The sequence below is a fragment of the Rattus norvegicus genome, chromosome 4, assembly GCF_036323735.1.
Source record: "Rattus norvegicus strain BN/NHsdMcwi chromosome 4, GRCr8, whole genome shotgun sequence".
Classification (NCBI taxonomy): domain Eukaryota; kingdom Metazoa; phylum Chordata; class Mammalia; order Rodentia; family Muridae; genus Rattus; species Rattus norvegicus.
The window spans coordinates 147711001-147738027 of NC_086022.1; the positions used below are offsets into that span (position 1 = coordinate 147711001).

General features: G+C 44.1%; 2 long non-coding RNA genes across 3 annotated transcripts in view; one reads left to right on the forward strand and one right to left on the reverse strand.

The window, feature by feature from the left end:
- The window catches only part of LOC102548337 (uncharacterized), a 31899-nt gene that overhangs the window by 1582 nt on the left and 3290 nt on the right, over nt 1-27027 (reverse strand). For both annotated transcript variants that reach the window (XR_010065901.1, XR_005503821.2), the window contains exons 2-3: nt 26413-26566; nt 18734-18866 (exon numbers count right to left, since the gene is read on the reverse strand). This is a non-coding gene — a long non-coding RNA (uncharacterized LOC102548337). The remainder of the gene's footprint in view (nt 1-18733; nt 18867-26412; nt 26567-27027) is intronic.
- On the forward strand, nt 5360-9343 carry LOC134486622 (uncharacterized). The gene is made up of 2 exons (XR_010065900.1): nt 5360-5879; nt 9021-9343. It is a non-coding gene; the product is annotated as an uncharacterized LOC134486622 (long non-coding RNA).

Here is a 27027-nt window from a genome sequence, read left to right on the forward strand (position 1 = left end):
CTGACTTGCAGAGTTGGGCTTTGATGGCTCAAGCCTCTTGGCCTAGGAAAATTAACAGTTGGCTTCCCAGATGGAAGGAAGGAAGGAAGCCCCAGACTAAGCAGAGAGTGACTTGTTCCTTCTGTTACTGTGTAGCTCTAGGATGTCCCTTGGCTCTCTGATTCTCAGACTCTCTTCATGGGCACCATGGGAATGTAATTCCACCTGACCTGACAAGCAGAGTCACTGGGATAATGGTTATAGACTATGCTTTGAGGGGCTGACAAGATGACTTAGTGCTTAAGATCACTTATTTCTGATTTCCAGTCCCCCACATGGTGTTTTACATCCAATCATCACTCCAGTTCCAAGGGATATGATGCCCTCTCTGACCTCTGTAGACAGCAAGCATGCCTGTGATGCACAAACAGACATGCAGGCCACACACACACATGCAAAATAAAATGAATGAATCTATTTTTTAAAAAAAAAGAAAAAGAGAACAAACAAAAGGGAGGGCTTGAATGTTTTTCATCCAGTGTCCCCAGGGTAAGGCCAGGCTGGTGATTCATCTGCTTACTGACTGACAGTCAGCAAGACCCCTCAACTAAGGCTCCAGGCACTCTCCCTCTAGGTATCACACTTGACCAGTGATATATATTTCTGCCCCTTCCCCAACCCCCTACCCCTGACCCTGCATGTGGTCTCCTGAGAAATGAGAATATTCACAAAGCACAGTTATCTCTGAAGGGGAAGACCATCTACACAGCCTTTGGGAGTTCTTTATCCAGGCTAGGATGGGACATTTCACTGAAGAAGCTATTTAGGGGTCACCCACACTCTGGAAAGAAGCTATTTTAGGGTTACCCACACTCCTCATAAGCCCAATAAACACAGTGAAAACAGAAGTGTTTGCTTAGGGCCTGAATGCTTGTGGCCATGAATGTAACTGTTCTATTCTTCCTCTCTCCTCCTAAGTTCCAATAGATAACTCACAAAACACCTTATCAGTTCATTTACTAAGGAAAATTCTTTAAGAAGAATAATTAAATCAGCTTGTCTATTTTTACTTAATTTTTAAACTTTGTTGATGTTTAAACCTTGTTGTAAACTACTTTCTTCAAAGACCTTGAGAGATGGCTGGGTGTTGAAGAGAGAACCTGAGTCCAGTACCCACATCTGGCAGTTCAAAGTCCCCTGTAACTCCGTCTCTGGGGGATCTGACAACCTCTTCTGGACTCTGTGCAGTAGCATCTATAGGCACAGACCCAGGTATGGGCACAAATTTATACACATAATTTAAGAAGAATAAAACTAAATTGTTTTTAAAAATTACAACTTTTAAATAACTTAGTAACTTAGAGAACTTAACTTTAAGTAACTTAGAAAACCACCAAATTACATAAATAGTATATCATTGCAAAGACACATAGCTCACACCTATTTCTCGTGGATGTGCATTACCCTGACGTGTCTCTCACTCTCTTCACATTTTTTAACACTGCTATCTTGGTTTCACACTGGCTTGTCCTGAAATTCTTTTCTTCAATGTGGTCAAGAATCTGACTTTGTTCATTGGAGGTCTCTAAGGGGGAAATTCCTCAGGCTGTTGGTCTCCTCATTACCAATGACTTGATCTTAGCCTGCCAAAGCTGCTAGAGCCTGGGCTTTTGCCATAAAAATTGTAGTTCCATGGGGATTCTGCTAATTCTGTCTGCTAGCTATTGTTGTGTGACAAGTTACCCTGCAACTTAGTAGCTGATATCAAAATTACTATACTGTTTCTGAAGGGACTCTGGCCAGCCCAAGCGCCTTGCCCTTCTCCCCCATTCCCTCTGCCTGGCTAAAAACTCTTAAGACTACATTCCTAAAGCTAACCCCCAAGGTCCATTTCCTCCTGAGGCTAACCACCAAAGTCCAGCTATCGAAGTATTGAAGTCCAGCAATCAAAAGCCCTCTTTGGCTCACCTAATTAGCATATCCAATTAAAATTAAACACCTCATCCTAACACAGATTTCTCCTTGTACCTTTATAAACTGCCATTTTCCTATGTGCCTAGTCTGTCTCCTCTCTATCCAGAGGCAGTCCTTTGTCCCATGGGGCCAAATACCCCTTCCCTTTCTCCCCTGTTTCCTTCCTGTTCTTCCTCTATCTCCTGTGTCTGTCTCTGATTCCCTGCCCTCTGTTCCTCTGGGACAAAGAAATCTCCTTTGTGCTGAGAACTTGGTCTTGGAGGTCCTGAGCCAATATTTTTTCTTTCACTTTCCACCATTTTACTAGTTAATTAGTTTTTCTGTATTAACTGGTATGACTACCTTCATTTGAAAGGTTTACTGAGGCCTAGGCCTTTTTGGGGGGGGGGGGTGTTATTTATTTGTTTATTATTTACTGAGACACTGTCTCATGTAGGCAAGGGTGACCTCCAACTTGCTTTGTAGCCATGGATGACTGTGGACTCTGGAACCTCCTACCTTTACCTCCCGAGTGCTGGCATTGCAGGAGTGCACCACTATGTCCATTTCATGCCGGGCTAGGGATAAAGCCTAAGGTTTCTTGCATGGTACACAGGCACTCTGCCAACTGAGCTACAATCCCAGGCCTATGTATAAGTAAATCTCTGGTTTCAAAAGATTAACTGATTTTTAGCAAAAAAACACTGTGTGGAACTGATTCAATGGGTAACGGCACCTGCCACCAAGCCTGGCCCCAATTGGTAGCTACTATGCAAAGTAATGCTTTCAGCTACTCCTTTAATGTGCCTCCTACCAGGTTTTCCTCACTCCACAGAGTCTACATTAGGGACCTGGGTCCCTGATCCTTCTCGACAGAGTCTCTCAAGGTGAGATACCCCCCCCCCCAGGCCAGCAGCACACAAGAACTGTTAGAAATGCAAATTCTTGGGCCCACCCCAAATCTACTGAGTAGACACTGAGGATGGGGTCCAGGCATCAGGACAACCTGCACTGATTTTAAACCATGTTTATGTCCTGGAAACACCTGGAGAACTTAACATACTACTCATGCCAGATCCCCACTCGCAGAGAACCTGACTTATGTACCCTGAGTACAGCAGACCCTTCAGGATCTTAATTGCTCTGAAAATGACTCTAAGCTGCAGCGATTGGACTTCACTTGGGCCTTGAATTAAAGGTTGAATCCCACCTCCCCACCTCATTCCCCCTGCCCCAGTGCTATGGATCTAGCTCAGGGCCTCCACAGGTTAACCCCTGAGTCTCATCCCAGCCAGAGATTCATTCTTGCAACAGCTCATTTCCAGTTTCCTTCCATGGAGCACAATGGGAGTTACGTCCTGATAAAACCCATCTTAGGGTCAAACAATCACAAGCCTAATTCTCATAAATCAGAGACTGTCTATGTGTTTATACGTACTCACAGGAATTAGCTTGCATGATCACCAAGGTTCAGGATCTGCAAGGTGAGGGCCAGGGAGAGGGCATGGCAGGTAAAGTGTTTGCAAGGCAAGACTCATGACCTGAGTCCAATCTCTGGAATCCGTATAAAGCAAAAGGAGAGAATCTTTTCCATACAGCTGTGCTCAAACCTCCACATGCATGCTCTAGCATACACACCTGAACCAAAAAATGCACAGTAAGAATAAATAATAAGAGATCTGTAAGGGGAATTGGAGGTCCAAGAAGAACAGATGTTCAGAGAGAAAAAAGAAAAAAAAATAAAAAACATTCCAGCCCAAAGGTAGCCAGGCAAGTAAAGTTGCCTGTTAGTCTTTTTGTTCAATTTAGGCAGAAGGATATGCTTTACTAAGTGTACCAATTTCAGTGCTAGAACCATCTAGAAACATACCCCAAATAATGGATGACCAAATATTTAGGCATTCCATGGTCCCGACAAGTTGACACGTAAAATTAATCATCACAGGGAGTGTGGACTTGAATTGGTGGACCAGTATTTCCCAAATGCTTTTCATGAGGATCAAGGCCAGTGAAATTCTCTACCAAAAAGGCCTCCGTGAAAGCACACGTCTTGAGGAAGGCTGTGTAATAAGGCACATTAACATATCAAAGCTATGAATCATCCCTCGGGAAAGAAGTGACTCATAACTTTCTCAACATTAGCGTTTGATCCCAGAATCTGTTTTTCACTTAACACCTATTCCTTTCCCACAGAGCTGAAGTGTTGCATAGCACACATTGGGAAATGCTATGCCAAGCCATGAGAAGATAACACAGACTCGGGACGTGGGTTGAGGCATGATGTTTTAGAGGAATCTGACGGTAGTATATAATGATATTAAAGGAAAGAGCCTAGAAACACAGAGCCCAGCCGTATCTGAAGTATAGAGGCTGTCCTTGAGTGGGACGGAGGAGAGGAGGAATATGATGAGATATTTGATGGAAAAGTATTTGAATATATAGTTTATAAAGAGAAAAAAATGATAGAAAATCCCAAACTTTGGAGCTTATGAAATGAAAGAATAAATAGCCACAGATAGACGGGGGGGGGGGGGTGGAGAAAATCTGGTTTGGGAACAAAAGTATGGCATATTAGGCTAGGTGTGTAGCTTAGTGGTAGAGTGTGTGCCTATCTGAGGGAGGCCCTGAATTTGACCCCAACATCCCCAACATGCATGCACCGCTGCACACGTGTACACACACAAAATATGTCCTTTTTTGATGTGCAACTTGAGGATACAGCAGTTTTCTGAATTGTGATATTTGTCTGTGAGACATCAAAATGACTCGCCAGCTTGGGATTCATCAGCACTGAGTTGGAAACTAAGTCACCTTTACCCTCTCTCCTTCGGCCAGAATACTCCCCCTTCTCTTTGAAAAGGCTATGCCTTTTAAGCCAGCCTTGGGGACTCTTGTGGATTGTATAAAGAAGGTTTCTGATATATCTCTGTGCACTGTGGCAGTAGAAAGCACCATCCTCCAGTAAAGGAAGCCTCAGACTCCATGTATGCAGCCCAGGTTGATTGTGGACAGAAACATTACACTCTTCCTGTTGCATGTAAAACATAATCTTCCCTTTGGAGAATCTTGAAGCTCTGGATACCTAAAACCATCAGCTTTCAGATGGAGATTTATAAACTAAAACAAAACCTTGCAATCTTTTCAATGTACCAATGAGGACATGCCGGGCATCACTGTCAATCAGTTCAGTAAGTGTGCCTTCTGTATGCATAGCCACGGTGGTCCAAGGCCTTTCCCCTTCTCCTCCATACTCTTCTATGAATCCGAGCTGTGCCCCGCTTCCCCCACCAGCCATCTGAATTCTGATCAACTTGTTGAACTACTTTGGGCCTTGGCTTCCTTATTTATGAAAATGTCTTCTTGATTATTTATGCATTTTTGCAACACATGCTTCTGAGCTCCTGCCTTGTAGCTCCACTTATGCTAGGCATATGTAGGGAGCGGTGCGACAGCTGTATGATAATGAGGTGAATCTGGCGCCCTCCTAACAACAGTACTGAGCATGCGTGGAGTTTTGCACCTGACGTCAGTCTGGCTGGGGCGGTACTATGCTAAATGGGAGTTCATGCCTCGCCAATCTCTGGAGGACAAGTAGCTGGGATGCAGTGGGGTGACTCGTGCCCCACCAATCCCTGAAAGAAGATTAGCATACTGTTGTGTATATAAGCCGAGCGGCTTTGCCGCTCGGCGCGGTAACACTTAAAGCGGTAACACTTAAAGCTGTAACACTTGGAGCTGTAACACTTAGGGCTGGCTGCCGCCGCCTCCCTGTATCAACAAAGAAGGTCTCCTGCAGTAAAGGCTGTTGAGAAGAATCCAACCGTGTTGCGTCTTCCTTGCCGGACGAGGTGGGCGCGACAAAGTGGTGGCCCGTACGGGGACGAGGACATCCTCGTGGATCTCAGAACTCTTCAGCTTCAGGAGGAGCGACGTCGGAAAAGTTCCCGGTAAGGGACGATAAAGTTCTCTGGAGGTGAGCAGAGACGATGGAAGCCTTGGTTTAGAGGCTAAAAGGTCTGCAGTCTGCAGCAATGTTGTTTCCAATGGATCCTTTGTGGGTAAGGCTTGTAATTTTGTTTATTTTTTTTTTTTTGTGTGGGAAGCGGTTAGAGCAGTTAGGACAGGTCAGAGGGTCCTTGCAGAGCATCAACAAAGTATGTCAGAGGGAGTAAAGGTCTTGAAAGAAAAAAAGAAAAGAAAAGGAGATAAAAGGAACAGCGAGAAGGCAGAGATGAAAAAAGAGGATAATCAGGACCAGGAAACAAATAAGATATATTCTTTAAAAGCCTTGACCTTAGAAATGTCAGACAATCTAGAAAGCATCACTGACAGCTTAGAGAAAGTGAAAGTAAAGGTAGAACCATCGGGTCCCGGGCCTCCCGCAGAGCAACAAAAAGAAGCACAAGACTCCACCTCAGTTCCACCACCAGACTCATATTGACCCCTAGAATGGGAACTCAGGTGGTGGATACAGATTTTAAAGGCCCCAGTAAGCAGAATTCAGAAGTATCACAGAAATTTAAAGCATGTGCAAAGATAAAGACTTGGGGTAATGGTAGTGGTCAAAAGGTAATAATGGTAATGTGTTCTTTTAGAGTTATGTTAAAATCTAGAGAAGCAAAGTCGATTCTCATAGATGCTTTTAGTCTTTGGACCCTGACTAGAGACAATATACACCCTAGGCAAGAGAGAGAATGGGGTTGAGAAAAACAGTCCTCCCGAACTCTCCACAGATGCTTTGGCAAAAGAAGGAAGTGAGCTTAAGTTTTTTGAAGCTCTCCTGGGAACAGAAGGAGGTGGGAGACGTCTTGCCTCCTTGCTGGCTCCTATTGGAGAAGTGCTTGTTTCTGGTTCTGGGTTCTTTAGGTAGGATGTCTGGGTCCCTTTGGTGGAACACCATCTAGTTCTTTTCCTCTGTGTCTATTGTTTGTCCTTGGTGCACCAAGCTGTGGATGTATGTCAATTTATGTCTGGGTTTTGCTTCTCGTTGCTTGAATGTTTTGTGTTTCATGTTTAAAAGGAAAAAAAATGGTTAAAACTTTAAATGCTGGTTGATTCACCCATTGATGTAGCTTTAACTCCTTTCAAGAAAGGAACAAATAAATAAAAAGTTTCAATTGGCTTTTGGAGCCGGCATCTGTAGCTAGAAGCCTAAGTTGGCTGGGCAAGCTCCCCAGGGGGCTGGCTAAATGTTTATACTAGCCGTCCTAGAAGCGGCCTATACAAAAGTGGTTAAGGTACTTGAAAACAATCAATTGTTCATAGCACCTGAAAAGGTTCAAATGGGCCAAATGGGAGAATATTTAGGAACTAAAATCACTTCTCATAGCATTTCTCCTCAAAAAATTGAATTACCATTTAAAAACATTAAATGACTTTCAAAAATTACTAGGATTCGACCCTATATAAAAATGCCCAATGTAGATTTACAACCACTTTATGAGATCCTGAAAGGGGATTCTCAGCTTACTTCACCCCGTGTTTTAACCAAGGAAGCACGATTATCCTTGAGGAAAGTAGAAGAAAGACTAGAAAAGGCAATACTAAAAAGGTATAAGGAAGAGGAAGATCTGCTTTTGTGTATACTGAGAACTTTTCGTCAACCTACAGGAGTATTATGGCAACAAGGTCCACTTCTTTGGATTTATCCCCATATTTCTCCTAATAAAACCCTTGAATATTACCCTTCTGCTGTTGCACAGCTAGCTATATTAGGCGTTAAATCTTGCATTCAGCATTTTGGTATTTCACCAAAGAAAATTATTATACCATATACAACTGCTCAGGTAGAAACATTGTGTGCATTGATAGATGATTGGGCCATATTGCGCTGTAGTTTTGATGGAGAGTTTGACAATCATTATCCTAAGGATCCGCTGCTACAATTTTTTACTGAACATCCAGTGATCTTTCCTAAAATCACTGCCTCAGAGCCTTTGTCTGGAGCGTTAGATATTTATACAGATGGCTCCAAAACAGGTGTAGGTGCCTATATGGTTGATTCTCAAGAACCAGTATTAATTCAATATAGTCCAGGTACCCCCCAAATTACAGAATGTAAAATTGTATTGGAAGTTTTCAAAAGATTTCATGATTCTTTTAATTTAATTTCTGACTCTGCTTATGTGGTTAATGCGGTACGCTCACTTGAAATTGCAGGGCCAATTCGGTTGACTAGTACTGTATGTCAAATTCTTTTAGAATTACAAAATTTGATTTGGGCCAGAAAAAATAAATTTTTCATACAACATATTTGAGCCCATACTAATTTGCCTGGTCCCATGACCAGTAATAACGCCCTGGTGGATGCTAGTACTCGTAGAGAGTTTATTTTTCATGCTGCTCCGGTTGATCTCGCTAGAGAATTTCATCAAAAGTTTCATGTACCTGCCTTTACTCTTCAACAAAAATTTAAAATCTCTAGAGCTGCAGCTCGTGATGTGGTGTTAAGTTGCCAGAATTGTGTTCAATTTCACCACCCTCCTCATGTAGGGATTAACCCTCGTGGTCTGATCCCGCTAAAACTTTGGCAGATGGATGTCACACACATATCTCAATTTGGAAATTTAAAATATGCTCATGTTTCTGTTGATACATGTTCTGGTATTATACATGCTACTCTGATGACTGGTGAAAAGGCTCGTAATGCCATTAGCCATTGCTTAGAGGCATGGGCAGCCTGGGGAAAGCCTGATAGTCTCAAGACGGACAACGGGCCTGCCTACACTGCAAAGTCCTTTCAGGCATTTTGCCAGACAATGCAGGTCAAACATACTACAGGATTGCCATACAATCCCCAAGGTCAAGGAATTGTGGAAAGAGTACATCGTACCTTAAAAGAGCTGATAAAAAAACAAAAAGAGGGAATTGCCAGCAGCTGAACACCAAAAGAACAACTTTCTTTAGCTCTTTTTACTCTAAATTTCTTAGTTTTGGATGCGCATGGCCGCTCTGCTGCGGATCGCCATGCTGCTACTACAGCTATAACTAATGTAGAAGTAAAGTGGAAGGATGTCTTAACTGATGAATGGCGTGGCCCAGATCCCGTGATTTCGAGATCTAGGGGAGCAATTTGTGTTTTTCCGCAGAATCAAGAAAATCCAATTTGGGTACCTGAGCGCTTGACTCGAAAATTGCCTTCTGAAGATGAGACTACGAACCCTACTATTGCTACTGGGAATGATAATACAGGTTAATTCGATCACCCTGTGGGCTATTGCCAGATCCTGGCCAGTACCCATGCCAGTCCATAGCAATTCTACTGTTTTACCAACCTTTTTCTCTACCTCCTGTTTGCGTGATGTTCCTTGTATAGTGCCAACTGGAGAAATGCCCCAACGGTATGCCGCCACTAACGTTTCTCTGTTGCATACCTTATGTTTTACCATTAAAGACTCTTCCCTGCCCTGTATTTGGTTACGTAGAGCCACGTTAGCTAATTGGTTGAATCCTATAAGTGACAGCACAATGAACACCGGGATCATCCTGGCTGCTTTGAGTCAAATTGCCCAGGGAGTCTCTTCACCCAGCGAGGACATGTCAGTCGATAGTTCTGCTGATCTGAACATTACAACACTAATTGTAATGCATAATTGTAGTGTTCCATCACGCCCAGGGCAAGGTAACTATGCACAGAATAGCTCTACCCGTCGTAGAGTCTTACCCGCTTGCCCCCTGCATCAAGAGTTTCCACCTAATTTTACCCCATGTCAGAGTCCATTCCATAGAACAAAACAATTCCTACCAGGATTTGAATTTTCCCCTCCTCTTGGCCATGTACAGTATGACTGGGGGGAGAATAAGACTGGCAAGCATAATCTCTGGCCTTGGTTTCAATGGGTGCTGTCCAATGAGCAAGGGGCATATACATCCCTGACCCCCTTTGCTAGGTTGATGGGTGAGAACTTCACGCTGTATAATGTTTCGGCTACCAGAAAAAATGATACCAGGTTGACCAATATTCAATATAATAACCTCTTGGAACATAATACTGCCACTAGTACTTCAGTATGTGTTAGATCACCTTTTTCTTTCTGATAAGCACTAATGTCAACAATGGTGTTTTAAATTGTAATAGCTCTGATGTAGTCTGCTATTTAGCTGAATGCTGAGATGGCAACAATGACACCACAGTAATGGTCAAGATTCCCTCCTTTGTGCCAATCCCAGTAGAGGCAAACCCAGATAGTTTTCCTATTCTTAATTTGCTGTGAACCAAAAGAGATTTTGGAATTACGGCAGTCATAATTTCAGCCATCGTGCTGTCTGTTGCCGCAGCTACCACAGCTGCAATTGCTATGACCAATCAAATACAGACGGCTGAGACTGTCAATCAGATTGTAGAAAGAACTGCAATGGCGCTAGAGATACAAGAAGAATTTAATACTCATTTGGCATCTGGCCTTCTATTAGCCAATCAAAGGATAGATTTAGTTCAAGAACAAATTGAAGCACTGTATCATATGACACAGCTGTCTTGCGTTTCCTCCCTAAGAGGTTTATGCATTACTCCTTTGCAAGCCAACTTTTCTCAGCATTCTCAACAGAGCAAAGAAATCTCAAATTATCTGAAAGGAAACTGGTCCATGAAAGCAGAGCAACTATCCAGACAATTGCTGATGCAGATTGCTGTCCTCAACAGCACTAGGCTGGACCCCATAACAATTGAAGACTTTACCTCATGGATTACCAATGCTTTCTCCTTTTTTAAGGAGTGGGCGGGCATGTTTGCCTGGGGAGCTATTGTCCTCCTGGGATGCGGAGTATGTCTCTGGCTTATTGGCCGTTTAAAAAGAGAACATGCCAGACACAAAGCGGTTGTTTACCAGGCTATGACCGCCATTGACAATGGTGCTTCTCCCAATGTATGGCTGGCCTCTTTGAAAGATTAAGAGTTCGCCCTAGATCATTTTTGTCACAGTCATGTGGGGTCATTGTATCCAGGGACGGGCAACTTTCCTCGAGCTCGGACCAACCTAAGACACGGGGCCCGGTGGCGATAGGGTGACCCAACGACGGGTAAGGCCGAGTCATCGTCAGGAACGACCTAAGACAGGAGCAATGACAAGATTGACGTGACACCCAGATCTAGACCAGTCATTTTATTAAACAAAAAAGGGGGAGATGTAGGGAGCGGTGCGACAGCTGTATGATAATGAGGTGAATCTGGCGCCCTCCTAACAACAGTACTGAGCATGCGTGGAGTTTTGCACCTGACGTCAGTCTGGCTGGGGCGGTACTATGCTAAATGGGAGTTCATGCCTCGCCAATCTCTGGAGGACAAGTAGCTGGGATGCAGTGGGGTGACTCGTGCCCCACCAATCCCTGAAAGAAGATTAGCATACTGTTGTGTATATAAGCCGAGCGGCTTTGCCGCTCGGCGCGGTAACACTTAAAGCGGTAACACTTAAAGCTGTAACACTTAAAGCTGTAACACTTGGAGCTGTAACACTTAGGGCTGGCTGCCGCCGCCTCCCTGTATCAACAAAGAAGGTCTCCTGCAGTAAAGGCTGTTGAGAAGAATCCAACCGTGTTGCGTCTTCCTTGCCGGACGAGGTGGGCGCGACAGGCATAGTGTCCTCTTACAGTGGCAAAAGATGGTCCCTGTAGTCATGGAGATTAAATCTCACTGGATTTGGTGGGGCAGTGGTGGTGTACACCTTTAATCCCAGCACTCAGGAGGCAGAAGCAGGAAGATCTCTGATAGCTAGAGGCCTGGCCCGTCAACAGAGCAAATTCCATGACAGCCAGGGTTACACAGAGAAATCCTGTCTCAAAAAAACAAAACAAAACAAAACACCCCCACCCCCTCTAAAAAAGCTCGCTGGATTCTTAAAAAGATTTAGAGGTAATTTGTGCAAATTACAAGGCACAATGGTTCATGTGTAGAAAGCACTCAGTAAATGCTGGTTTCTTTATTTTTGACAAACAAAGCACACAGATCCAAGCAAGCGTTCGTGACAGCCAACATGAGCCTGAGCAGCAGTAAAATGAGGGCAAGCACATGGGTAGTGGCCACATCCTCACCAAAGGACAACAGGCGACCCAACACTAGTCCCAGGAACAGGTATGGATCCAGGATCCCTTTGATTTTAAAGGAAAGCAGGAAAAATCCCCATTTTAGATGTTTCAAGCCTAGTGTGGGCCAAATACAATATCTCTGACCCAGGAAATGCTGGTTCGCAAGCTGACCCTGAGAAGCAGCCTCCTCGAGGAACTCGTTTTCACCCTCTCTGAGCCAATTATGTTGAAAAGCTAATGGACCCTTGAGTGAAACCCTATTTCACTCCAGCTCAGTCTCAATCAGTCAGCCTAGCTCTCTTCACGCTCCACTGAAACAGGAACCTGGAGTGACAGGGTCATTATCAGCAGAGGGAAGGGAAATCTCACCACGGGTCATCAGCTTGCACTGTATAAATGACCGTAAGGGCTAGATGGGCGCGAACAATGGAAGGGGGCGCAGCAGAGAGCGGCAAAGCACCAGCAGTTCAAGAATCCCATCATGCTGATTGGATTTGAGGCATCCGTAAGGGACAGCCACATATATCACCGAACACTCTGTTGGCACCTGTAAGGTGGTCCTCCACCAGGGTGACACTCATTGCTGTCATCATTTCCGACTCACTCTTTCCCCTTCAATCCGTTTTGTTTATGGATTTAATATTTGGTTCCATCCTTTAAAAGAGCACATGATTCCCCCTCAGTCCTCTCTGCCCACTCCTGCTTCGGAGCAGACGGAAAATCGTAATAAACAACAGCAGATGGGAGAAGATAGGGATATCTGTGTTGCTTCAGCGTGGAGCCCTAAAGGAGGCTAACTTGACAGACAAGAAGGAGCAGCCTCATCCCTTCTAGAAGAGTCTAAGCATCCCTAATGCTTTCATTCTGCTTCACAGAAACCCAGTAAGTATACTCCTGTGCTCATAAACCTGGTTCAAAGCTTTCTTTGTATTCAACCCATGTAAGGTTAACTGGATGTTCTACAAGACCGTGTTCATCCTGTAGACCCGAGGGCCATTCACCTCTCCCGGATTCTATCATGTGACTTGAGATAGCACATGTTTCTCATATACTGGGGAAGTGTGGGAACAATAACACTGGTACCCAGCCCAATTCCTTGACATGCATGAGACATGAGTCCTGTAAAAGAGGTGCCAAGTTCAGTTCATGACTGGACTATATGACCTGAGGTGATGGACTGAGAAGTTCCTCAAAAAGAAAAAGTCTAGACTGTCAGAGGAATCAAGGGGGCCATCATGAATGAAAAAGATTTGCAAATGAATGTCTCACTCAGCCTGGGCTGCCATAACCAAGCACCATAGACCAAATGACTTAAGTGAGAGAAAATTATTTTCTCACAGCTCTGGAGATTAGTTTTTGGTGAGGACTCTCTTGGTTTGCATGGGACAAGTGAATAGATAGATAAATAGATAGAAGATAGACAGACAGACAGACAGACAGGGACCCACACAATTAGTACCTCATTTCTTGTCACTTAAGATTAGTTATCTTCTTAAAAAACAAAAAAAACAAAAAAAACAAAACAAAAAAACCACAATCTTCAGAGAGAGTCTTTTTTTTTTTTTTTTTTTTGGTTCTTTTTTTCAGAGCTGGGGACCGAACCCAGGGCCTTGCGCTTCCTAGGCAAGCGCTCTACCACTGAGCTAAATCCCCAACCCCTTCAGAGAGAGTCTTATTGGGGATTAGGACTTCACCATATGAATGGGAATATGGAGGGAGACAAACGATTAAGTCATAGCGGTGAGCTAGTCAGAGCAGCATGTTGTAGATGCTAAAGGGACATTGCCTGGTTATCCTCAACCCAGTAAGACTACTGTTCCTCCCATGTTTCCTATGGCAAAAATACATAAAACAGTAAGCTGTGTCTCTAGAGCTCAGAGCTCAACTACAAGCACATACCCATGAGAAAGTGTGTCTTTCAGATGCCTGAGAGCATGAAAGAGATTGGAGACTGGCCTTCTGAGGGAAGAGGCCGCCACCAACACAGGCTGTAGCCAATGAGCTGTGTGCTGATCAGCATGTAGAGGAGGCTAGCAGACAGTGTGGTCAGTGAGTGATGAGCAGTCTGGAAATCAGTGGCCCAGTGAAAGCTGGGTATGACAGTGGAAGCAAATGGAGCACTATGCCTGTGGTCAAGGGGAATTTCAAATGGCGGAAGCAGGAGACGCCAAGCAGAAAGTCTGCTGGCCCAATTATACCAAAGAGCCATCACTCCCATCTCAGTGCTTCTAACACATGCCTTCCCCATTCAGAGACTCCTTTGAGGGAAGAAAAATGGGTACCAAGCCTTCTGCTAATCATAAATTGAAGTATGGCTACAAATGTCAACTTAAATTCACCAGTGAACCCAAAAGATGTGTGCTGAGTTTTCTCATCAACCTACAGAGCACACACGGATGGAGTCCTTCCCCCCAAACTGCTCAGACCTCTAAATCAGAGTTTTCTCAACATTCTGCTAACCATAGTAGTATTGCTATATCTAAATTTAAAGTAAAGTTGAGAAGCTAAGATAAATACTGTGTTTCTCTTTTACAAAAATGAAAACCAGTGCTGTGGAGACAGCTCAATGGTTAGGTGCTGACTCTACAAGTGTGAGGACCGGCGTTTGGATGTCCAGAACCCAAGTGACTGTCAGGAGGGAGTAGTGGCCTGCCTGTAATTGTAGTTGTGGAAGGTGGGGACAGAGATCCCCAGAGCAAACTGGCTATTAAGACTAGCCAGATAGGCCAGTTCTGGGTTTGACTGAGAGACTTCAATTCAATGAATAAGGTGGAAGATGAAAGTGATACCTGTCCCTCAGGCCTCACCATGAACAAGTGCAGGTGCTTCTGCATACATGCAAAATGTGCACCAATGCATTTTGTACACACATAAACCCCACCAACACATACATGAAAAGGACCTGGTGGGACCCTGTGTATACAACTATCAACCGCCTCTAAGTGGCCAAGTAGGGGATTTTTATCTCTGTGGCACTTGACCTCTCCAACATCTGCTATGTGGACAATTCCCTCTTACTCTCTCCTCTGGTGACCTCCTTTTCCTTCTCAACTCTCTGGCCACTGTTGGTATGCCATTGTCAAGCCAGGCACACAAGGAAAGGTAGGAATCTTTAAAACCACACATGCGGGATTGGGGATTTAGCTCAGTGGTAGAGCGCTTGCCTAGGAAGCGCAAGGCCCTGGGTTTGACCCCCAGCTCCGGAAAAAAAAAAAAAAAACCACACATGTACCAGTGGCGCTACCAGGAACCATCCTAAGCACTTAGACACTTGAGTGATCCCCACCCTGAAGGGCAGTGAATAGAGATCAGACACAAAAGGGGCTTCCCTAACCCCAGACTGTGGTGACAGCTCCTTGGAGAACTGAGCACTGGTCACTGTGCTTGCTGTATGCTAACCTGCTGGTGTCCTCATAAGCTGAAAGGAAAGCAACATAGAGTTGGCCCAGCTGGTCAGTCTTGTCGAGCCCTGAACCCAGACTAGTTGACTACAGGCTGGCCTAGCTCCCTACTTCTGTTTAGCCTTCTCAGTGGCCTCCCCTGTCTTGCCCAAAGCACTCAGCAGTAACACCCCCTGCACAGCTCCTTTTACTGTGCACTTCCAAGAAGCCTGGGTATCGCCTCAGTTTTACCTATCTGCTTTAACTATGATTTGCACCCATTATGTAAACTCCTGATTCTGTGTTCTGTGCCTACAGAGCAGACACCTGGGTTCCAGACAGTGACAGCTTAGTACAGGCCCCACAAACCCCTCACACCTTGTGTTTCTCAAACTGAATTCATTACTTCCTTCCAGTCCCACCGTCCTCATATTCTGGTCATCACCTGGACCTCCATCAGTTCCGTTAAACAAGTTTGAAAGCCAAAATCATCAAAGATAGCTATGTTTCTTTAAACACGTATTTGAAGCACTGCAAGGGCGACAATGAATCATACCCCATCTTTTGAAAGACTAACTTTATCACCAGCTTGCAGGCGTGGCCTATGTTTATTGTTCTCATAGGAGTACTGATCTCATAGGTAGGAGTACTGGGTATGTCCACACAATTTCTGAGTCACCTCTACCAGCAAATCCTTGTTTCTCACTCACAGTGCTTCTCACCTGAACTGCTGTAATCCAGCATCCCTTGTTCATCTCTAACTTCTGCCAAGGTATTTTTTTTTGTTCCCAGTAATGCAAACATTTTTTAAAAATTTTTGTTGAAGTAAACCTACTGTAGACATCTTGGAAAAATATTGTTACAGATGTTTGATATATATATATATATATATATATATATATATATATATATATATATATACATACACACACACACACACACACACACACACACACACACACACACACACACATTTCAGCCATTTTCCCTCAATGGGCATACCTCTTCAGATGGAAAGGATTATATCACACACATTCTTGTATGTCCTATTTTTAAAATTAGTCTTGTTATTAATTTCTATGTCAGTAAGTCTCTTTGTTTTCATTATTAAACTGTACCATCTTATGATTAGCACCATTATGTCTCTGTATTTCCTAATCTTAGAAAAATATACTGTAACAAACATCTTTATGCATAGTTCATGATCATATTCATGTTTTCTCCCTGTGGGATTGGGAAAGCCAGAGATGCTGCACCTTCTTAAAACCCTGAAGCTGTTGGCCAACACTCTGACAGAAAGGTTTGACCACACTACATTCCCACTGTGGGAGATCACTGTGATGTGCAACTTAGACGGTTGCCAGAAACTAGGAAGAAAGTTTTAGGTTCAAGTACAGAAAAGCAGAGAAGGCTCAGAAATAAGGCATTCACAGACATCCAGACAATGTCTCCCATTACAGAATTCAGTTCCCAACAGTCACATAGGGCAGCTCGCCACTGCCTGTTACTCCAGGTCCAGGTTATCCAATGCCCTCCTCTGGCCTCCTTGGACACCTGTGTGTATATACACCCTGAGCTGGCTATCTGTATGCCAACCTGACACAAGCTAAATTCAGGAGGGAACCTCAATTGAGAAAATGCCCTACTGGCAGCATTTTCTTAATTAGTGATGGGGGCGGGCCCAGGCCATTGTGGGTGATATCAGCCATCCCTGAACTGGTGGTCCTGGCTTCTATAAGAAAGCTGGCTGAGCAAGCCATGAGAAGCAAGCCAGTAAGTGGAATCCCTCCACGGCCTCTGCATCGGCTCCTATCAACAGATTCTTGCCCTGCTTATGTCCCAGTCCTGACTTCCTTCGGTGGTGAATTGCGATGTAGAAGTGTAAGCGGAGTAAAGCTTCTCTTCCTCACATTGTTCTGGTCATTGTGCTCCATCACAGCAATAGTAACCCTGAAAAGAACACACAGAGGCAGGCAGGCAGGCATGCACGCACACACGCACGCGCACACACACACGCACGTAGATAACAAATATTTTTAATGTGAAAATATAGCCAAGTTTGGTGGTACAGGTCTATAATCCCCCCTCCTTGGGAAGCTAAGACAAGATGACTGAAAATTCAAATACTGTCTGGAATACAGAGGGCTTTCAGTCCAGTCTCAGCCACTTAGTAAAATCTGTCCCAAAAGAAATTGTTTTTAAGGGCTGGGATACAGCTCAGTGGTGTTTGCCTATACGAATGCATGAGTCCCCGGGATTAGTTCTCCCCCCACCCCAAATTAAAATAATCAAATTTTGATTCTTAAAGCAAACAGCATGTAAGACCAAGGACTTTCGTTTTCCACACATGACTAAGTATTTAATAGCTTCCTCTGTTAATTATTAAGGGTGATTAAGCATTTATGTTTGCAGGGAAAGAAGAGGTACTGCCAAGTGTTTAAATGCTCGATTGCTCAGGAAGTTTGGCAATGGTGCTAATTCTCCGCTGCACATGTGAGAACATAGGTTGTGGGGGTTTCCGGTCCTTCAGAAGACTCTTTTTGCCTCCTCCACAGGTGTTTCTCCTCTTCCTCCTCAAATAACTTTGTTTTCCTCTTTTTGATCATTTTGTTCATGCATAAATGCCATGATGTTCTTGCTTAGCTCACCTCTCTCTCTGTCTCTCTCTCTCTCTCTCTCCCTCCCTCCCTCCCTCTCTTTCTCTCTCTCTCCCATCTTGCTTGTCCTGGAACTCATATGTAGACCAGGCTGGCCTCAGACTCACAGAGGTCTGTCTGCCTCTGCCCCCTAGGTCAAAGTGCTGGAGCTAAGTAAAGGTTTGCTACCATGCCAGCTCCTCTCTTGTCTTCTGTTGTTACCAAGTCCTGAGCCAGCCTAGGGAGAATGGGGTCAGCAGGTATAGTTTAGAGTCCAATAGTCTAAATGACTCAAAATATCTCTTCCCTGAAATTAGGTTAGTTTATGTATAAAGAAGCCTGACCCCTAAGATGATCAGATGCTTTGGGGAAGGAAGGAGCCGAAAGCAATCTTTCGGGAAGGTGACAGGGAAGGTCAGAGACTTGTGCTTTCGTCTACCTTGACTTCCACAACACAGTTCTTAGGTGACAGAAGAATGCATGTGCTGCTCTGTTTAACACTAGCAGAGCTAAGAGGTCGGCTGTGTTGAGAACTGTGATAATATTGCTCGGTACTCGGGTGAGTTATCTTGTAGCCACTAGCCTGCAGTCACAGTGCTGTGCCTCTGAAGACGAAAGGCTAGTAGAAGAGAGAAGCAGGACCTTCCTACCTCAGGGCCTGTGCACGGAAATACAGGTGACTGTGCATATGATCCAGCTAGCAGATCAATACTGCTTTTCCCATCTCGCCCTGGGAAGACATGCTTCTAAAATGTATATGATTACCTTGACAAACAGCTTAGGAGAGGATATAAAATATGAGTTCAGCCAACCCAGCTTGCATTTCGAGAGGTTCTTAACAGAAGTGGCCTGAGAAAGGATGGCTGTGCTGCACATCTGTGCATTTCCACTCTTTAATCTAGAAAAAGAGGAGAAGATTGGCTAATTAATCCTACCCGACTCGGTTCGCATTTCCACTGCCAAGAGGAGCAGTTACTCACCAGCAGACACTAGAAACACCCACACGCTAACAGACATGTTCGGTCAGGTCCCTCTCAGGCTTTCCCACCATTCCACTCATGGAAACCTCTGACTGAAGTTTTCCCAAGCGCCAGAACAGACCTCTCCTCAATGGCAGAGGGTTCTTTGTTTGTTTGTTTGTTTGTTTGTTTAAATGCTGTATTTTCTTTTATATGTATAGGTGTTTCATCTGCATGTATGTCTGTGCAACACATGGCCAGATGAGGGTGTCATATCGCCCAAAATATGCAGTTACAGATAGTTCCCATTCCCACGTGGGCGCTGGGAATCAAATCTGGGTCCTCTGGAAGAGCAGCCAGTGCTCTTAACCACTGAGCCATCTCTCCGGCTCCAAACAGCAGAGTTTTATATGGTTTTATATGCAATAAAATTACAAGCAACCATGATTTACAGATACATTTTCAGCATTTTTTCTTAAATCACAGAAATGATAAAACTGGGTTATGTAATGAATCTGAGGCCACCCTGTGCTGCTGTGCTACATAGCAAGACATGGGGTGGGGGCGGGGGGGGGGAGAGAGAGAGAGAGAGAGGGGAAGGAAGAGGAGGAAGGGGAGGAGGAGGAGGAGGAGTAAGAGGAGGAGGAAGAAGAGGAAGAGGAGGAGGAAAGGAACATTAAATAAAAGTAGGCTAAAAGTAAGCAAACATTTTAAGAGATAATGTGACTGGTTTATTCCAGTACTGGATTGTTTCAGCTAGTGAGCATATCTATGTTAAACATTGCTCTACACCCATTGTTTAATTCAATGCAGTCATTACACATGTCCTACATGGAGTTTACCTCTCAGTGAGGATAGCTTATTTAGTTATCCCAATAAGAAATGGAGATAGGAACGTCAGGAGGTACAGGCCAGTGGCAGAATGTGTGCTCAGCATACACAAAGCCCTGGTCTAATCCCTGGCAACAGAAAAGAGAGTGAAGAATAAAAAGTAAGAAGAGAAGAGGAAAACCATATATAGGAACAGAAAGACAGGGACAAATATATAGGAAAGAAAAAACATTGAAAAATTCTTCTAGTTTTGCTTCAGTTGCTGTAATAATACTATGACTTGGGAAGAACACAGTCTATTTCAACTTAAGGCTCACTGTCTATCACTGAGAGAAGCTAAGACAGGAACTCAAGTTAGAAACCTAGAGGTAGGAAATGAAGCAGAGGCCATGGAGGGATGCTGCTTACTGGTTTGCTCTCCACGGTTTGCTCAGTTTGCTTTCTTATACAGCCCAGGCCCACCGGCCCAGGGGTAGTGCCATCAATCATTAATCAAGCAAATGACTCCAAAGAGGTGGCTCTAGGCCAGTCTGATGGAGGCAATTCCTCGTTGAGGGTCCCTCTTCCCAAAAGACTCTAGGTCGTTCCACATTGACGAAAACCCAATCAGCACAAGGGAAGAGGATCTAAAGGAAACCAGACCCTGACCCGAAACAGATTCTTTAGGCTTGGCTTCCTCACATAGTAAGTAGCAAGAACAGTACAGAGAGTAAACACAGAAGCTACCAGGCCTCTCGTGACCCACACTTGGAATTGGTCATGTCATATTGCCACATTGCCACATTCTAGAGAAGCAAATCAAATCCAGAGGCCAAAGCGAGCCATAAACCCAGCCCAGGCAATGCCCCTTGTTGAAAGCAGGGATACCAGGATTGTTGGAAGCCATTTTTGTAGAACCTTTATATTACTTCAGTGACTATTCACAGCCACTTATGAGACATTCGCCATTTCCCCTCATGTTGTATGATTAAGGGAACCCCAGGCTGGGCTGACTAAATAACCCCCGAAACGCAGGCATCAGGTCTAGGAGTGGCTCATCACCCCTTTACAGCTGTCTTTCAAAGGAGAGGGCAGTGGTTAGATGGAAAGAAGCCAGCGTTCCTTTCCCTCTGAGAAGATGGGAAAACAAAGTACTTAAGATGCAGTTCAGATGCTGGGGTGCAAATTACTTTGGTTTGTAATTGAATGCTGGTTCTGACTCATTGTCTCCATGACTGGGCTAGTTAGCCTCAGTTTTACCACCTTAATAATGGGATTGATAACGATATGTACAGTTAAAACAACGCTGAGATAAGACCCTGCCTGGACACACATGCAGATAGCTCTCTTTTCTCATGGGTTCTACATTCATTGACTCAGCCAGAAAGGATTCTTCTTTTCAATTACACCTTTACTACCCATGTACAGACTACTTACATAGAATTTACAATGTAGGGATGCCTTAAAGTATACAGGCCGATACCCTCAAGTCAGTTCTATGCCATTCTATAAAAAAATTCAGTATCTTTGAATTTGGGAATCTATTGAGGCATTTGGAATGAGTTTACTGCCATGCCTAAGGACTGCCTACTATTGTTAACCTGAGTGTCCTAGTTATTTGCCTTGAATCAAGCAGTGTACTGCAGCCTCTAGACCACTGTGCTGAGAGCTCCTGTGGCCTAAGTCCTTATGACTTCGTCACTGTCCCATTGTCCCCGTGGACACTGCCTCAGTCAGCTTTGCCTCTGACCCCAATACTGCTGCAGTGACAACTCCCAAAGAGACTGTCACAAGTTTGACCTGTGTCTGCTCCTTTGTTGCACCTCGAGTCCCCTTTGCAGCTAGCTATTACTCTGTGATAGAGACCTGGTGGCCATCCATGTTTACCGACACCATTTCCTTTGCCAGTCTCTTTCATCTCTGACTGGACAATTGGAAGAGGAAATAGAAGTTTCCAGGTTAGGTCATTTGCTGCATTTGTTTCCTGTACTAGCTCAATCCCCTCACCTCCTCGTGCTTTGAAATGCCAAAGTGTTCCAGCTCGAGGAACCGCTAGGTGGCAGAGCTGTTTCACTGCCTGGCTCGTCGCCTTCTTTATCCCCCTTCTATACATCAACTGCAGTAAAAATACAGTTCCTTTAAAATGAAGAAGTGACTTCAGATCAACCTGCTTGTTACTATGCAATTGCTGAAGAACTGAGAAAATCCACACACTTTACTCTGAAAAATCCACTGCGATGTCACTAATGCCTTTCGGAGTTCTCACAGGGGTCATATTACTGAAGAAGTTTTACTGCCTTTGGCTTGAAAGGGCGTGGGAAAAGCAAATAAACCAGTGCTCGTTCAGCACACGGCCAGAGCTGATTGTTTTCCCCCTAGTTGTCAACGCCCGGCAGGACAAAGGTCTTTAGGTGAAGGTTCATGGACTACGAGGCTGCTGTTTCGTTCATAGGATTGTAGCCGCATCTCTCCTTTCCCAGAGAGGTTCCCAGAAGGCTGCTTTGGGGAGATGGAATTTCAGCTGCTCCCTGAGACAGAAGCAGGTGCAGGCACATCCTTCCTTCAGTTACATCCCCACAGGAACCCAACCTGCCAGGCGGGATCTCTTAACAAAATGGACAAGAGGGACAAAGAAGGGAGGAGATGTGGATCGAAGGCCAAGAATGCTAATAAAGCCCTCACCTTACAGCACAGAGGACAGAGAACTGCTACAGACTGTTGACAGGACATAGCTGGGTGTGGTAGTGCACACTTGTGATTTCATTACCTGGGAGGCAGAAGCAGGAAGACCATGAGTTCTAGGCCAACCAGTGCTACTGAATGAGACTGTAAAAATAAATAAACAAACAGGTTTCAAACATATGTATCACTTAAAGTTAAATGTAACATTAAGACATAAATTCTTGGGGGCTATAGCTGTAATGACAGAGAGAGACAAACTAGGATAAAGGAAAAGTTAAAGTCAACTGAGGAACCACTCCACAATCCGTAGAAAACATGGACAAGTACCAAATAATACCAAAAAGCAAGGGATAGTATTTATAAGCAAGGAAACGTTGTTTGGAGGCATGAAGGTAACCGGAAAACAAAACAGAACTAAACTGAAACCACCCAACCAAACAACAACCCTGGCAATGCACAGAGCTAGTAATTCTTGTGTCTACACGAGAGATGGACGCACTGTGTGGTTTTCTAACCGCCACCTTGCTTTACGTTAAGAATGACCTGGGGTGTGAGATAGCTTGGAAGCAAAAGTCCTTGCTACTGAAGTTTCCCAATCTGAGTTTGATCCCTGGAATCCACATAAAGGTGAAATGAACCAACTCTACGAAATGATCCTCAGGCCTCCAAACAAGCCATAACATGTAAACACACATCACCACCACCATCACCACCACCACCACCACCACCACCACCACCACCACCACCACCACCACCACCACCATCATCACCACCACCACATCATCATCACCACCACCACCACCACCATCACCATCACCACCATCACCATCATCGACATCACCACCACCACCACCACCACCACTACCACCACCACCACCATCACCATCATCTTCATATCACCACCACTACCAGCAGCAGCAGCAGCAGCAACAGCAGCAGCAGCAGCATAGAATGATAGAACGGATGAAGGGGGCTAGTAAGATGGTTTATGGGGCAGAACGCTTGCCAAGCAAGTCTAGTAACATGAGTTCAATCCCCGGAATCTACACAGAGCAGAAGGAGAAACCCGACCTCTCTCTCTCCCTCTCTTTGACAATAATAATACATTATTTAAAGAATAGGCTGGTATAAAGTAATTTTTATTTGTCTGAAGAAATTGTCTCTGAGGCTTTCTGCCTCCATCTGCTTTCCTAGGCCTAGTCTTGGAAGTTTCCAGCCTCTGTGCAATCTTATCTAGGCTTAGAATGTTTTCAGCCCCTGAGACTTGCTGCTGAATAAACCCGCCCTTTCTTGTTCTTTCTGATCTTCGACTGGCTGGTTCAACTCAGCTATTCTGACTCAAACGCCTCTCCAAGCTGACTGATTCAACCTGACTTCTCTCAGCCGCTCTTGAATTGCTTTGCTTGGCCTCATACTAACTCTGGCAATCTGTTCTACTCTTCCAGCTCCTTCTTGTTGCCTGGCCCATCCAGTCTTAACCTATGTCTAGTTTGTTCTCTCTTCAACCTGTCCCTGTAAAACTCTCCTGGTAAAACTGACTCCTTCCCCTTTCTCTGTGCTGCTCTCTAAGTAGCCTCTTTTTCCTCTCTCTTCTCGTGAGAGTTGGGCATATTCTATTCTGTCAGATCTTTCTCTGATTCATCACTGTCTGCCACCCAATTAATATCACTTTCAAATATGGCTTCTTCCTTCTACAAACAAACTTTACTTTCATTCCTTGGGATTAAAGGTGTGCACTAAGGGCATGTCTGTATTGCAGCCAAAGGGATTAAAGCTAAAGGGTAAGCCACACTACAACTAGGAAGTTTTCCCAGCAAATAACACAACCTTGGGGGTCACGGTGTGACCAAATATCCTGGAGCAGAGAAGTGGCTCAGTGACGGAGCATAGCACACATGAGACCCTGGACTCAAGTCTAGTACTGTCAGTAAATAAATCAATTAATTGAAAAGGGAAAGAAACGGCAAGAGGATATTAGTGTAAACCAGATCTCTAAGTTCCTGGGGACAGCTTCTTTTGAGCTTTAAACTTGATGCTCTGTGTCTAATCTAAGTTATACAGAATTTAAGCAGGATAGAGAAATGGCTCAGGGAGTAAAGGCAGGCTGCTAACCTTGGTTACCTGAGTTCCTTTGCTGGGACCCACATGGTGGAGGGGGAGAATGAATCCCTGCCATTTGTCCCCTGACCTCCACAGGTGTGACAGAATAAGCAGGTACGTGCACACACACAGAGATGTAAAACATGTAAAGGCATACTCGCTTATTTGGAGATGACTTTGACTTTTTTCTTTTCTTTTTTTTTTTTTTTTTGTTAAGATTTATTTCATGTATGTGGGTATAATGTTGTTATCTTCAGACACACCAGAAGAGGGCATCGGATCCCATTACAGATGGTTATGAGCCACCATGTGGTTGCTGGGAATTGAACTCAGGACCTCTGGAAGAGCAGTCAGTGCTCCTAACCACTGAGCCATCTCTCCAGCCCAACTTTAACTTAATAGAACCACTACTGTGAGCTACAAACTAGAGGCTACAGTTTTTATACATATCTGTAACTTATTCAAAATAGGCACTTTCTACCAAGGATCCATTTTAGTCATTATTTTTACAGCATATATTTGGGTTCTTTATGCTACAAACTAAAATTATATTCATCTTTCTAATAAGCTAGACTAGAAATAAAATATGCTGTTGGCTTCATGGGTGGCGTTTTGGTGTAAGTTTCTTAGCATTTGGACCTATCAGCAGAATGTGGTTGGTCTAAAACAGCAAATTTGTTAGGCCTGGCCACACACTTCCTCTTTTATCTTCTTTTGGAAACCACAACCAGTCTATCAGCAATGACTGCTATTCCTTCTGAATATATCAGAACTTGACACCTCTCACCATGTCCAACCCTAAAATTAAAGTTTGAGTATCATCACCTCTTACTTGGGCCACAGAAATGGTCTAGTTACTGTTTTCATAATAGGCTCCAGAGTGGTAGATTTTGTTGTTTGCTTTTTTTGGGTTTGAAACAAGGTATCAGATAGTTCCAGTTGAGTTGTCATGTATCTGAGGATGACCTTGAATCTCTATCTCCCAAGAGCTAGGATCACAAGCCTGCACCATCACCACATCCTGGAGATGAACTCCAGTTTGCAAACGAAGCAAACACTTTGCCAACTGAGCTATACTCCCAGTCCCAAAGTGGTGAATTTTTAGAGTTTTTTTTTTTTTTTTTTGGTTCTTTTTTTTCGGAGCTGGGGATCGAACCCAGGGCCTTGCGCTTCCTAGGCAAGCGCTCTCCCACTGAGCTAAATCCCCAACCCCGAGTTTTATTTTTTTTTAATGTGTGTATGTACATGTGTGTATGTGGCTGTGTCTGGAGACCAGAAGACTGTATCAGGTCCCTTGGAGCTGAGAGTGACTGTGAACCATCCGATGTTGGTGTTGGAAACTGACCTCTGGTTCTACAATAGCAGCAAGTAGTCCTCACCACAAAGGCAGCTTTCTAGCCCGGGAACGGTGTGCTTTTACCTGTAAGGCATTGTGAACATTGCCCTTCTCGTTACATTTGACTCCTCCATTTTCCTCAGCCTAAGAAGTATCTTAGTTAATTCTAAACCATCTGTACACTGTGAACCTGCTCTGGAAAGCTCCAGACTCTGCTCTGTGACTTATCAAAGAGGTCTTTCTTGTCCTGCTGGAGTAGCAATGAATTTTCCCCTCTATCTCGAACACTCCAACCCTGACAGTTTTTTTTTTTTTTTCATAATACTGATTCTCAAAGAATGTCATTACCATATATTGTTTATCATGCTATCTTTTTTCATTAGAATATATTTCAGACACCTAAGGATCTCTCCCTTGCCCTCCACTGCTGTATACCTAGGGCCTAAAAAATGTCTGACATATAATAAATGGTCAGTATAGTGTTGCCTAAATTGACAGACCTGACATACGACTCGTGGAACCTTATTAGACAGTGTAAAGACACACACTAGACATACAGGCGATGGCATTGAGGCCCAGAGAATGTCTCTTCAGTATTTTGATCCTTCAGTATGTTAAGGTCTCGGTCTGTGCTGAGTTATCTCTCCCGCCTGGCCATTTATCCTCACAACTGGGGAGTAGGGAACTCCATATTCACTGCCTTTTACAGTCCTAAGATAAGAATAAATAAGCAAATGAGTACATTTTTAGAAAAAAATAAACAACATAAAAGACTTTTACACATAAATATTTGACCAGAATTTAATAATCTTATTTACATTGATTTTTTCCATTATTGTGTGTGTGTGTGTGTGTGCGTGCGCGTGCATGCGCGCGTGCGCGTGCAGTGTACACACATATAACTCCATCAGCACTGGAGGTCAGAGGGCAACCTGTGGAAGTTGGTTTTCTCCCCACACCATCGAAGTCCAGAGGCTGGAACTCAGATCATCATGTTTGGTGGTGGGACTCCCACATGCGGAGCCATTTCACCAGCTACTGTTTAATTATTATTAAGAATGCCATTTATTTATCATGTAGCTGGCAATGTGTTAATCTCACTTAAGTCTCCCAACAATGCTAGGAGGGAAGTATGACTTTGCAGATGAAGAAACTGTACGTGAACCTCTCAT